The following is a 13228-nucleotide window of genomic DNA, read 5'->3' on the forward strand; positions in this document are numbered from 1 at the left end:
TCATCGCGCACGGCGGTAAGATCCACGGTGCGGTGAAATTAGAGTGTTTCTTGGGGGAAACTAGACGGCTTTACCAAACGTTGGGATTTGGGAGCGAGTCCCTATTGTTCAAATCCCTCCCCCTTCTTGGGAAGTGGGAGGACCCGAAAAGGCGTTGCAAAAGAGAGAATTGTTTGCAAGCTCACTCATCCAAAAACGGCCTTTCAATGTGAGAACTTGGGGAGCCGAAGAAAATGTCGGTGGCATCGCAGTAAATTACTAAAGCAGTAGCTTTAGAGGGAAAAGAAAAAGTTAAAAGTGTTTTTTCCCCGAAAATTTACTGAAGTAAAAAGCGGAGAAGGAGATCAAGTGGTGTCGGGAGGAGTGAATTCCAAATAAAGCACGTTTTGGTAAGTTTTTATCTCTACTAATGATCCATGTTTTGCACTACTACACGAAGTAATAACACATGCGTTACAAGTTAAAATATAATTGTATTCGTGTAATAACGGGTGCTATCGAGGCATCATATTTTACGCACGTATGTGTGATAACATAATTGGTGTAAGTTTAGTGTTTCCCATGTTCTTATGTGGATGCGGGTACCTTACTAACTTTGTGAGCAACAATTGTTTTGTTTCCACGTCTTTATTTAATTGAATTACCTTTCTGGCCAATCCAATAGAAACAAAGACTGCGCTTAATATTTGGGATATGGAACGAAACGGTCATGAAAAATACGAAGTTTGAAATGTCATTTTAGAAAGGTTGTAAAAGATAGTTTTGGGACACATTGAGTGATGGTGGTAGCTTTTGGCTGCGCTATCATTTCTGCCTTCAGTTTTCAGAATTGCGTCCTTTTTTGCAAAAGTCGTTTCTCTAACTTTTCGTATTGGTGTGTGAATACGTTTTTTTATTATGTTCGTGATATAAATATATATGATTTGTGATTCAAGGTTCTAATTTTAAGACCAATAGTGTGTCGATTTTTGCAGGCCTTAGCCTGTAGTCGTTCCCATAGAGAGTAACAGAAAACAGACACCGCAAGAACTGCCAAATTCCATCCCCATATTATTGGTTCCATGCCTACATCTTATTTATTAGAATGATTCACTATAAAATGGCCTGAACAGATTTTGTTTCTCATGACGCAAAGCTTTAACATCACTAATTGCGTGCTTTTAATAACCCACTCCCCTCATCATTAAACCAAACTTCCACTGTGCAAGAATAACCTTATTACAATAAATTGACAGCTGGTCAACTCTTCTGAACCATCAATGTGGTGGAATGCCTAAATGTATTTTAGCTGCAAGCTGTCAAGGGCGTCTCAGGCCACTGGGCACAGATGTCAGTTCAACGTCTATTTTTGATTAACATTTGGTTGAGTTTTCAACAAACGTGAATTCAACGGGAAAATAAAATATGACATATGACATTGAATTTAGGTTAAAAGTTGGATGAAAAAAAATGGTGTAAACTACATAAGTAAAAAAAAAAAAAATTAAAGTACTACTTCAGTAGTTTTTTTGGGTATCTCTACTTTACTTTACTATTTATATTTTGGACAACTTTTACTTTTACTTCACTACATTCCTAAAGAAAATAATGTACTTTTTACTCCACACATTTTCCCTGACACCCAAAAGTACGAGTTACATGTTGCATGCTTAGCAGGACAGGAAAATGGTCCAGTTCACACACTTATCAAGAGAACACCATCAAGAGAACACCATCAAGAGAACACCATCAAGAGAACATCATCAAGAGAACACCATCAAGAGAACACCATCAAGAGAACACCATCAAGAGAACACCATCAAGAGAACACCATCAAGAGAACACCATCAAGAGAGCACCATCAAGAGAACACCATCAAGAGAACATCATCAAGAGAACACCTACTGCATCTGATCTGGCGGACTCACTAAACACAAATGCATATTTTATAAATGGTGCTGTCTGCTTTGCTTAATATAAGGAAGTTGAAATGATTTATACTTTTACTTTTGATACTTAAGTATATTTAGAATCAAATACTTTTAGACTTTTACTCAAGTAGTGTTTTACTGGCTGACTTCCACGTTTACTTGAGTAACTTTCTATTAAGGTTTCTATACATTTACTCAAGAATGACAATTGGGTACTTCCACCACTTGAAAACATAGGAGATTCCCTTACATTGATGACTTTTTGCAAATCCAACAAGTTTTCTGTGTTGATTCAACGTCATCACATGTGAATTATGTTGTTGAAATGACGTGGAAACAACGTTGATTCAACCAGTTTTTGCCCAGTGGGACGTCATCCCTTTGCTGAGGAATGATTTAATGAGAACATGTTTTTTCTAATCCAGTGGCGCTAATGAGCTCTTGGCAAGTCCTCGCATGGGTGTCATTCTCACACTGGGGGGGGGGGGGGGGGGCTCGGGTTTCATACCTCCAGGTGTCGTTTTGTTATTTGGATTACATTTAGCCTGACTCACTCGCAAAGAAAAAACACCACAATTAAACTGACAAGACACCGTGTCGGTTGGAGAGATTCTTTCAGCTCAATACATGATGTTAGTTAGATTAAAGGTCGAGAAGAATTATCTCTTCAATTAAACTGAATAAGTGAATTGGTTTACCAAGAGGCTATGTATGTTTGGTATTGGTTGCTGTGCCTCTGTCTGAATATAAGGAAACTCTTGTTTGGTAGCTATGGTGCGGTAGAGTTTGTTGTTGATCATCGGCGGACGGGTGGATCAAAGCTATTCTCTAATTGATTCCAGTCTGCCGGGGTTTCTTTCCTTTCCCAGTCTTCTGACCTTATTTGGTGGCGCAGTTATGAGCAGCTATTAGCTATGCGCTGATGAACACACACATTTTACCATTCCATTTCCATGCCAGCCCAACATTAACCACTCGTTGGTAACAACAGGGTTAAAGACAAGGGTTGGTCCATGGGCCTATTCTGGAAAGATAACATCAGGCCTTGAAGTACCGTGAGTTGTTAAAACACATGGCAGGTCCTTATTTTTGTTGCCTTAATAGGTGTGTGTTTGACATTGTTTTGGTCCACTCTCAGTAGGTATGTCTTCATCTGTCCATTGGAAGCTTGGTTAGGACTCATTGGATAGATCTAGCCCTGTCTGGGTGTGTCTTCTTGGATTGTTCTGGTTCTGGCTGTAATAACTTTGGGTAGGAGAGCTCTTGTACTGGCTATGAGTCCATGGTTAGTGGTTACACTGAGTAGGTTCTGGTTGCTGTGTCTTGTTCTGCTTCTGACGCCATGGATATAGATTGGCACTGAGTCCATGGATAGTTTTTGTTCTGGCTATGACTCTGGGTGGATAGTTCTTATTCTGGATGTGGGACTTTTGAAGTTCTGACTGTGGAAAGGTTTATTGTTTTCTTAGAGGGTGTAACATTTCTTTAATTGACAAGAGGAGACAACCTCCTGAGGGTAGGCTTTCATCTGTGCTACAGCGGGTACAATCATGCAGTCATAGCAGCCTGCAGGCAGCTATCTGCGGGCCTGTGTGTGTGTGCCTGACTCTGTGTGTGTGTTTGCTTGACTCTGTGTGTGTGTGCGTGTGTGTGCGTGTGTGTGTGTGTGTGCCTGACTCTGTATTTGTGCGTGTGTGTGTGTGTGTGTGCCTGACTCTGTGTGTGCGTGTGTGTGTGTGGTGTGTGTGCATGATAGTTCTCCAATCAGGATTATGTCTTTACACAGGAATGTGCAGCTTGTCACTCTCGTCTTGAACATTTCCCTCTTAGGATGACCTGCATGTTCCAGTGAAGTCAGATCAGTGTATGATAGGATGTGTATTTCTTGTAGCGTGCACTGTGGAGTGTGTGTGTGAAAGAGAGATACTTTAGGCCAGGGATCGGCCACAAAAAAATCTGAATTCATCATGAGGGGCAGCAGTGGCTTGTGGGCCTGCATACTCACATCCATACCCATAAATGCAGTCAGAGCCGGCCCTAGCCTTTTAGGGGCCGGGCCCTAAGTGAAATTTTGTTGGGGTGTCCCCACAATTGTGAGCAAAACATTTTAGCGCCCCCCCCCCCTTGACAGCGGAGATAACCAAATTGAAGTTTTAGGGTTCATTTCATGCAATTCTAAACGTTGCCATAGGGTGGAAAGACATTTTTGCAGTTTTTAATATGGTGAGACGGACAAACAAAATCAATGGGGGCCCCACGGTCGGTAATTCGACCATGATTTCTACAAGTTTAGATATCTGTCCTCTAGACTCATTTACCAATCTACATTTCTTTGACTGTCAGTGACTGACATAACAAGATAAAATCGGCTGATGCACAACCACATCTAGACATTTCACCTTGTGTATTCTACTATTCTATCTCTACAGTAACACTCCTACTGAGTTCACAAAAATGTAGATCTAAAAAAAAAATTGTTGGTGGGATTGATTGGTGGGTCCGCCAGTTGCACATCCCTGCTTTAGGCTGTAGTAGGGTGTGTGTATCTGTCATTACATGGAGTCTATCCATATTAGCTGGTTCTACTAGTGTTGTAGTGTAATAGAGTGATTATACACACACACATAGCCAACAATGAAGGCTTGCTGTAGCTTAGTTGAACATTCTCCCAGAGCTCATACCTATTGCTCTGTAGTTTTCCATACAGGGCGTTCTGGCTGTGTAGTTGACATATTGTGCTTTAGGGTTATAGGGGTTGTAGGGTCAGGTTGCTCTTGTCCTGAAGGTTTTAGGTGTCCAGACTGGAGCGGCAGGTGGCCCGGGTGCAGTACCCTCCCCTGGGGCTCTGAGCCGCCCTGCCTCCCCGGACAGACCTTGCATACCTCACTAGCCTTCCACAGCCTCTCCCACACAGGACAAAAGGGGAGAGGTGATGGGGGAGAGAGGGAGGGGTGGGGAGGGAGGGTTGGAGAAAGGAGGTGGAGGAGGAAGGGATGGAGAAAATAGGTGTGGAGGAGAGATGGGTGGAAGGGTGAAAGAGAAAGGGAAGGGAGGGTGGCAGGTAGCCTAGTGGTTAGAGCGTTGGGCCACTAATCGAAAGGTTGCTGGATCGAATCCCTGAGCTGACAAGGTAAAAATCTGTCGTTCTGCCCCTGAACAAGGCAGTTAACCCACTGTTCCTAGGCCGTCATTGTAAATAAGAATTTGTTCTTAACTGACTTGCCTAGTTAAATAAAGGTTAAAATAAAAAACATTTAAAAAGGGGAGGACAGATATAAAGGAGAGCGGTAGCCACGGAGGAGTGAAAAGTCAGCATAGTTTGAGATGGTGTCTGGAGCTATGTGCTTTTGGCCTTTTAGAGGTGTTGAATGTATGTCTCTTACTTGAGACCTGTCACAGTGATAGTACAGTACCGCACTGAGTCACTTGACTAGAAGTCACCCGTATGTTTGGATAAATGCATGTGGGATCTCCAGCATCAGTGACCTCTAGTTGAGTTGACGCACACTCTGCTGTTTGTGAGAGACTGGCATAGTGTTGTCAGATCATTGATAAACTCCAGAGACTAGCGTGTACTAAGTAGATATTTGTTCACCCTCTCAAAGGCCATTCTCCATGAGCACCACCTAGCACGGCAGCACTCTGACTGAAACCTCTCAGTACAGTAGTACCCTCTCTCTGTTTCTGTCTTGTTTGTCTCTTCACCCTTTCTCTCTCACTCACTCTCTCTCTCTCCCCCCTTCGCTCTTTCTCTCTCTTACTCACTCTCTCTCTCTCTCTCTCCCCCCTTCGCTCTTTCTCTCTCTCACTCACTCTCTCTCCTCACGCTCTCTCACTTTCTCCCCCTTGCTCTTTCTCTCTCTCTCTCTCTCTCTCTTTTTCTTTCTCTCTCACACACACACACACACACACACACACACACACACACACACACACACACACACACACACACACACACACACGCACACACACACACACACACACACACACACACACACACACACACACTGTTGAACAATTTGTGAGAACAGAACCCCACGGAGCCATCAACTTATTTTGGTTCCCAATGATTTATTCTCCCTCCATTCTTGCACACCATCTTGTGCCAATGTGTTGTGACTGAGTTAGAACTGAATAATCCATCACTCTCTGGGACAGTTCTAGGAATGTTACTGTTGTTTATGATAGACAGTGGAATGTCTGCTCTAGGGAGGGATCAACCAATGACTTACTCTTCAGTTACGCTCAAAGTAGTTTTTCATTGGTTATTGTTTGCATATCAGGTTGTTTCTGTGGCTAGGAGTCACTTTTCTCTGTCCAGTAGTTGAAAAGGGAGTAACTGATTATTTAAAAAACTGTTATCAGTTACGTTACTGAGACCAGACCACTGTGATGACACACCAAATGTGTTTGATGGATCCTTTTTGTCTTCTTCTAATGCCTCTTAGGGGGAAAGTAATCGGATTACATTCATGAGTTTAGGTAATCCAAGTTACGTGACTAATTACAATTTTGGACAGGTAACTAGTAACTGTAACAGATTACATTTAGAAAGTAACCTACCAACCCTGCAGTAGTATTTCAGGGTCCGGGGTTGTTGAGTTTGTTCTCTGATTCAAAGGACGTGCACCTTGTCACTCAACGATTTTTCAGTTAGTATCAGGAAGAAAGGTGATGGTGATTAGATTTTTCAGTTAGTATCAGGAAGAAAGGTGATGGTGATTTGATTTTTCAGTTAGTATCAGGAAGAAAGGTGATGGTGATACGATTTTTCAGTTAGTATCAGGAAGAAAGGTGATGGTGATATGATTTTTCAGTTAGTATCAGGAAGAAAGGTGATGGTGATTTGATTTTTCAGTTAGTATCAGGAAGAAAGGTGATGGTGATTTGATTTTTCAGTTAGTATCAGGAAGAAAGGTGATGGTGATTTGATTTTTCAGTTAGTATCAGGAAGAAAGGTGATGGTGATTTGATTTTTCAGTTAGTATCAGGAAGAAAGGTGATATTGATTTGATTTTTCAGTTAGTATCAGGAAGAAAGGTGATGGTGATATGATTTTTCAGTTAGTATCAGGAAGAAAGGTGATGGTGATTTGATTTTTCAGTTAGTATCAGGAAGAAAGGTGATATTGATTTGATTTTTCAGTTAGTATCAGGAAGAAAGGTGATGGTGATATGATTTTTCAGTTAGTATCAGGAAGAAAGGTGATGGTTATTTGATTTTTCAGTTAGTATCAGGAAGAAAGGTGATGGTGATATGATTTTTCAGTTAGTATCAGGAAGAAAGGTGATGGTGATTTGATTTTTCAGTTAGTATCAGGAAGAAAGGTGATATTGATTTGATTTTTCAGTTAGTATCAGGAAGAAAGGTGATATTGATTTGATTTTTCAGTTAGTATCAGGAAGAAAGGTGATGGTGATATGATTTTTCAGTTAGTATCAGGAAGAAAGGTGATAGTGATTTGATTTTTCAGTTAGTATCAGGAAGAAAGGTGAAGGTGATATGGGTCCTACTACCATCATAGGCAAAGGTGATGAAACTGATCTATTTGTCAGGACTGCGTGTCATCATTATTCCCAGACATGTGGAAACCTGTCTCTTAACTGGATGGATGGAGAATGGCGTCTTTCCCTGGCCTGGGATAATACCACTAGTCTATTTCTGTTGCTTCACTCATAAATCAGAAGAACTGGTCTGAGAACAGCAGCACAGTAGTTTGTGATGCTATCTTGTCCTGGTGTGACAGCGAGCTGCACAGGTCTTTCTGTGCATATTATCCCAGTTTCTGCCTGTGTTCGTTTGTCTATTGCTATTGGCACAGGTCTGTGTATTGTCTGTCTGCACATGTGCAGTCCTGCGTTTTGGCCTGCTTCTCTTTTAGTCCGGAACGACATCAATATCGTTTGAGTGACGGGACACATGGAACTCCTCTGGCCGTGCTGTAACGTCTGTCAGAGAGTCTCACACACACGCACACACACACACACAGCTGTAATCCAGCTTCTGACACTCAACGCTCCTTTTGAAATGAGCCTCCTTCAGATGTTCCTGTGGCAGTTAGGGCTCAAGGCGGCACACACATACACACACACACTCACACGCACACTCACACTCACATACACTCACACACCTGAACTTTATTACTATGTAATAAGCATTCTAGTAGTTCTCTATAGCATATGACCCCTATCTCTCAGCCATCTCTCTCCTTTCTCTATGCCATAGCCCTATATTTTCTCCCTCCCTCATTTTCTCCTATTTTTCCCAAGGCTGTTTCTTATATCTCCCTTCTATCACCTCTGTGCTAGATGCCCCCTTGTTGTCCCTCATGATGAAATCAGGGAAGGGACTGTGGATCTGTCTCCGTCCGTTAGTATGTTCATTTGTACATTAGTCACACGCGATATCTCAGACAGCACTGGCCCGATTTTGACAAAACTTGGTTGAATGATGCAGCTAAATTTGGTATGCATGTTGCAAACACGGTCAAGACTTAACATATGCAGAACATTCATATCGACCTCACGGTGGCGCTATAACTTGATCTGTTTGACTCAGTGATGGAATTTGGCACACATGCTCAGGGATATGAGTCTAGCTAACCTAGACTGTATCTCAAACACCACTGGCCTGATTTTGATGAGATTTGGGTGAATGATGGGTCTTGCCATAGAGATGCGTCATTTACAAAATTGCACTGATCGGCCCAAGAGGGGCACTGGATTGTTCAAGGGGGACGCAATGTTTAATTTTGCCTTGTTCTATATGTATCTTTCTCTCTCTCTATTTCTCTCTTTCTCTGTCCTGTCTCCCTGCTCTCCTTAGAGAGAGCAGTATAGGAGGAGGCAGGATGGGCTGGGCTGAGCTCTCCTGGTTCCTACTGAATAATAGGAAGACATTTCTCTTGATTTATAATTGGTTCTATTCACTCTGATGTATGAGCTGCCAAAGGAGCTAGGGGCCCCTTCCATTCCCTCCCTCCCTCCCTCCCTCCCTCCCTCCCTCCCTCCCTCCCTCCCTCCCTCCCTCCCTCCCTCCCTCCCTCCCTCCCTCCACTGCAGCCTTGGAAGAACTCACAGGGAGTAGGTTGTATGTATGTGCAAATGTACATGGGTGTATGCACATGTGTTTTATCACTCTTTTGTTGCTGCCAATTTCCCTGCACAGCAGGAAATGCAAACTTGTAGTGTATTTACGTTTTATGAAATGTTCTAAAGTTTGTCATTTCCACTTTGAACTTTCAGACTTGACTTGCCCTAACGAAAATATATCAACCCCTACAAAAATGTTTATTAATTATAATCCATGTAGTAATTCAAATTTCCTGTGGATGCAGGATTATTTTTTTCCTGTTGTAGCAAACTGGCTCAAATTAAGATCCTACATCTGTAAGAATGACAAACTTTCGGAAGTGGCAAGATGGCGGACTGAACGTAGCTAAAGTTGAAGTGGGAAGTTTACATACACTTAGGTTGGAGTCATTGAAACTTGTTTTTCAACCACTCCACACATTTCTTGTTAACAAACTATAGTTTTGGCAAGTCGGTTAGGACATCTACTTTGTGCATGACACAAGTAATTTTTCCAACAATTGTTTACAGACAGATTATTTCACTTATAATTCACTGTATCACAATTCCAGTGGGTCAGAAGTTTACATACACTAAGTTGACTGCCTTTAAACAGCTTGAAAATTCCAGAAAATTATGTCATGGCTTTAGAAGCTTCTGATAGACTAATTGACATAATTTGAGTCAATTGTAGGTGTACCTGTTGATATATTTCAAGGCCTACCTTCAAACTCAGTGCCACATTTTTGTAGACCTCCACAAGTCTGGTTCATCCTTGGGAGCAATTTCCAAACGCCTGAAGCTACCACGTTCATCTGTACAAGCAATAGTACGCAAGTATAAACACCATGGGACCACGTAGCCGTCATATCGCTTAGGAAGGAGACACGTTCTGTTTCCTAGAGATGAACGTACTTTGGTGCGAAAAGTGCAAATCAATCCCAAAACAACAGCAAAGAATCTTGTGAAGATGCTGGAGGAAACATGTACAAAAGTATCTATATCCGCATTAAAACGAGTCCTATATCACCATAACCTGAAAGGCCGCTCAGCAAGGAAGAAGCCACTGCTCTAAAACCGCCATAAAAAAGCCAGACTAAGGTTTGCAACTGCACATGGGGATCGTACTTTTTGGAGAAATGTCCTCTGGTCTGATGAAACAAAAATAGAACTGTTTGGCCGCAATGACCATCGTTATGTTTGGAGGGAAAAGTGAGATGCTTGCAAGCTGAAGAACACCATCCCAACTGTGAAGCACGGGGTGGCAGCGTCATGTTGTGGGGGTGCTTTGCTGCAGGAGGGACTGGTGCCCTTCACAAAATAGATGGCATCATGAGGGATGAAAATTATGTGGATATATTTAAGCAACATCTCAAGACATCAGTCAGGAAGTTAAATCTTGGTCGCAAGTGAGAAAGAAGAAGTTCCTGAATCTGTAGTTCGAGAGTTCCTCCTTACAACGCTTCAGATTCCTTGCGAAGCTATCGACAAAATCCAACTTGAACGTGTACACCGCTTCGGACAGAGGGCCGAGGGGAATGAACGCCCAATTGTTGCCAAATTTGCTTTCTTTTTTTTTCTTACTTTTCTCCCCAATTTTCGTGGTATCCAATCGCTAGTAATTACTATCTTGTCTCATCGCTACAACTCCCGTACGGGCTCGGGAGAGACGAAGGTCGAAAGCCACGCGTCCTCCGAAGCACAACCCAACCAAGCCACACTGCTTCTTAACACAGCGCGCCTCCAACCCGGAAGCCAGCCGCACCAATGTGTCAGAGGAAACACCGTGCACCTGGCCCCCTTGGTTAGCGCGCACTGCGCCCGGCCCGCCACAGGAGTCGCTGGAGCGCGATGAGACAAGGATATCCCTACCGGCCAAACCCTCCCTAACCCGGACGATGCTAGCCCAATTGTGCGTCGCCCCACGGACCTCCCGGTCGCGGCCGGCTGCGACAGAGCCTGGGCGCAAACCCAGAGACTCTGGTGGCGCAGCTAGCACTGCGATGCAGTGGCCTAGACCACTGCGCCACCCGGGAGGCCCCAAATTTGCTTTCTTTAAAGATAAAATAATGGTTAAAAGCCTGGGTAAAAGACTTGCTGGCAAGAAAATTGTCATGAATGTCCAGTTCCCAAAGGACATTGCAGAAAGTTCTGTATCCAATTTTCAAGGAAAATAGATAGAAAGGTAAACGAGTAGCTCTCGTCGTCGATAAACTATATATCGATAACCAGTTGTTCAGAGACACGAAGACTACTCCATGGCTATTTTAAAAATTACAAAGTTCTTGTAGAGGCAAGTTATGAAACACACAATTTTAGCCCGGTTATGGATTGTAATAATACAACAAAAAATATAGCGTTTCTATCTATCTTCAAATATAACTTTTGGAACACAAAAGCACCAATTCAACATGGTGAAGATAAAAACTCATTAAACAGAAGGCACAGTATGTGTGGATGGTGTGGTGTGTTTTTTTATGTTTGGGAAAGTGTGGCGTTGAGTGAGAAAGGAAATGGTTGCATATCCCAGAACCAAAGTATTGCTGTGAGCAGGGGTTGTGAGAGAGCTTTCAATGTTGTTCAGATGAGGGATATACATACGTATTTATTTATTGTCCTATCATGGTGGAACTAAATGTTTTAAATTAATTATACATTTATTTATGATCCTATATTGATGGAATGGTCCACAACCCTATACCCTAGACACCCACCTGAATGACCCAGATACTAAGGAGAAGTCCCTAGCTGTTTTATGGACCTGCTGTAAGCTAGTGAGATATACATGGCGGAGGCTTAATCAAGCTAGTCGTCTTGATTACATTCTTATGTCATTCTCTCTGGCACCAAAAGTTTAAAAAGTGTTGATAGGGGACAGAATGCGGTCAGATCATCACATAATTGGCATATATATTACTCTTACAGAATTTCCACGTGGGAGAGGATATTGGAATTTTAATCAAAGCCTACTAGATGATAAATTGTTTATAACTAGGACAGAAGAATTTATAACTGACTTTTTCCAGACATAACATAGGTACAGTAGATCCCCTTATTGTATGGGACACTTTTAAATGTGCCTTTAGAGGCCATGCAATTCAGTACTCATCTATAAAACAAAAGCAATTTAGATCAAAAGAGTCCATATTAACAAAGGAAATTGAAGGACTAACAGTACAGTTAGATAGCAATTAAAACTGTACCATAGAGGCACAGAATAAGTTAGAGGAAAAACAAAAAGAAATTGAGAAACTTATTCAAGAAAGATCGAGTGTAATATATTATAAATATAAAGCGAACTGGATGGAATATGGGGGAAAATGCACCAAATTCTTTTTTCAATCTTCAACATAGAAATGCTACCAAAAAAAATATTGAAACTTGTTACAAATGATGGAGTCACGCATGATTCACCGAATTATGTTTTGAAAGAGGAAGTAAAGTACTTTAAGAATATGTTTTCATTTCAGTCTCCTCCATCTCCACTAACCGAAGCTAATTGTATGGATTTGTTTCCTATTAATAATGTAAAATTAACATCTGTACAGAAAGACTCATGTGAAGGCCAAATTACAGTGGAGGAACTTCTTGATACAATTAAAGCCTTTAAGGCTGGGAAAAGTCCAGGGCTGGATGGCATACCAGTGGAAGTATACCAAACTGTTTTTGATATACTCAGAGGACCATTATTAGCATGTTTTAACCACTCCTATATAAATGGTAGATTATCGGACACACAACAAGAATGTCTGATTTGATTATTACTGAAACAGGATCCAAGTGGTGTATATATAAAGATCCAGTCCATTAAAAAAATTGGAGGCCTCTCACACTTCAGTGTTGTGATGCAAAAATCCTAGCTAAATGCTTGGCGCATAGAATTAAAAAGGTTTTGTCAGATATTATTCATCCTAATCAGACAGGATTTTTACATGAACGATACATTGGAGATAATAGAAGACAAGTACTGGAAACAATAGAATACTATGAAATATCGGGGACACCAGGCCTGGTTTTCATAGCTGATTTTGAAAAGGCTTTTGATAAAGTATGACTGGAGTTTATATATAAATGCCTAGAATATTTGAATTTTGGAGAATCTCTTATAAAATGGGTTAAAGTTATGTATAGTAAGCCTAGGTGTAAAATAGTAAATAATGGCTGCATCTCAGAAATGTTTAAGCTGTCAAGAGGAGTAAAACAAGGTTGTCCGCTATCGGCATATCTATTTATTATTGCTATTGAAAT

The 13228-nt window shown here is 41.6% G+C and overlaps 1 protein-coding gene across 1 annotated transcript in view; it reads left to right on the forward strand.

Annotated features, from left to right (window-relative positions):
* Positions 1-205: 205 nt before the first annotated feature.
* Positions 206-13228, forward strand: part of LOC120037608 (brother of CDO-like) — a gene marked incomplete at its 3' end in the record, with an annotated part of 29454 nt that continues 16431 nt past the window's right edge. Inside the window, exon 1 of the mRNA XM_038983605.1 lies at positions 206-389. The remainder of the gene's footprint in view (positions 390-13228) is intronic.

This window comes from Salvelinus namaycush, unplaced genomic scaffold (genome assembly GCF_016432855.1).
Source record: "Salvelinus namaycush isolate Seneca unplaced genomic scaffold, SaNama_1.0 Scaffold1773, whole genome shotgun sequence".
Taxonomy (NCBI): Eukaryota; Metazoa; Chordata; class Actinopteri; order Salmoniformes; family Salmonidae; genus Salvelinus; species Salvelinus namaycush.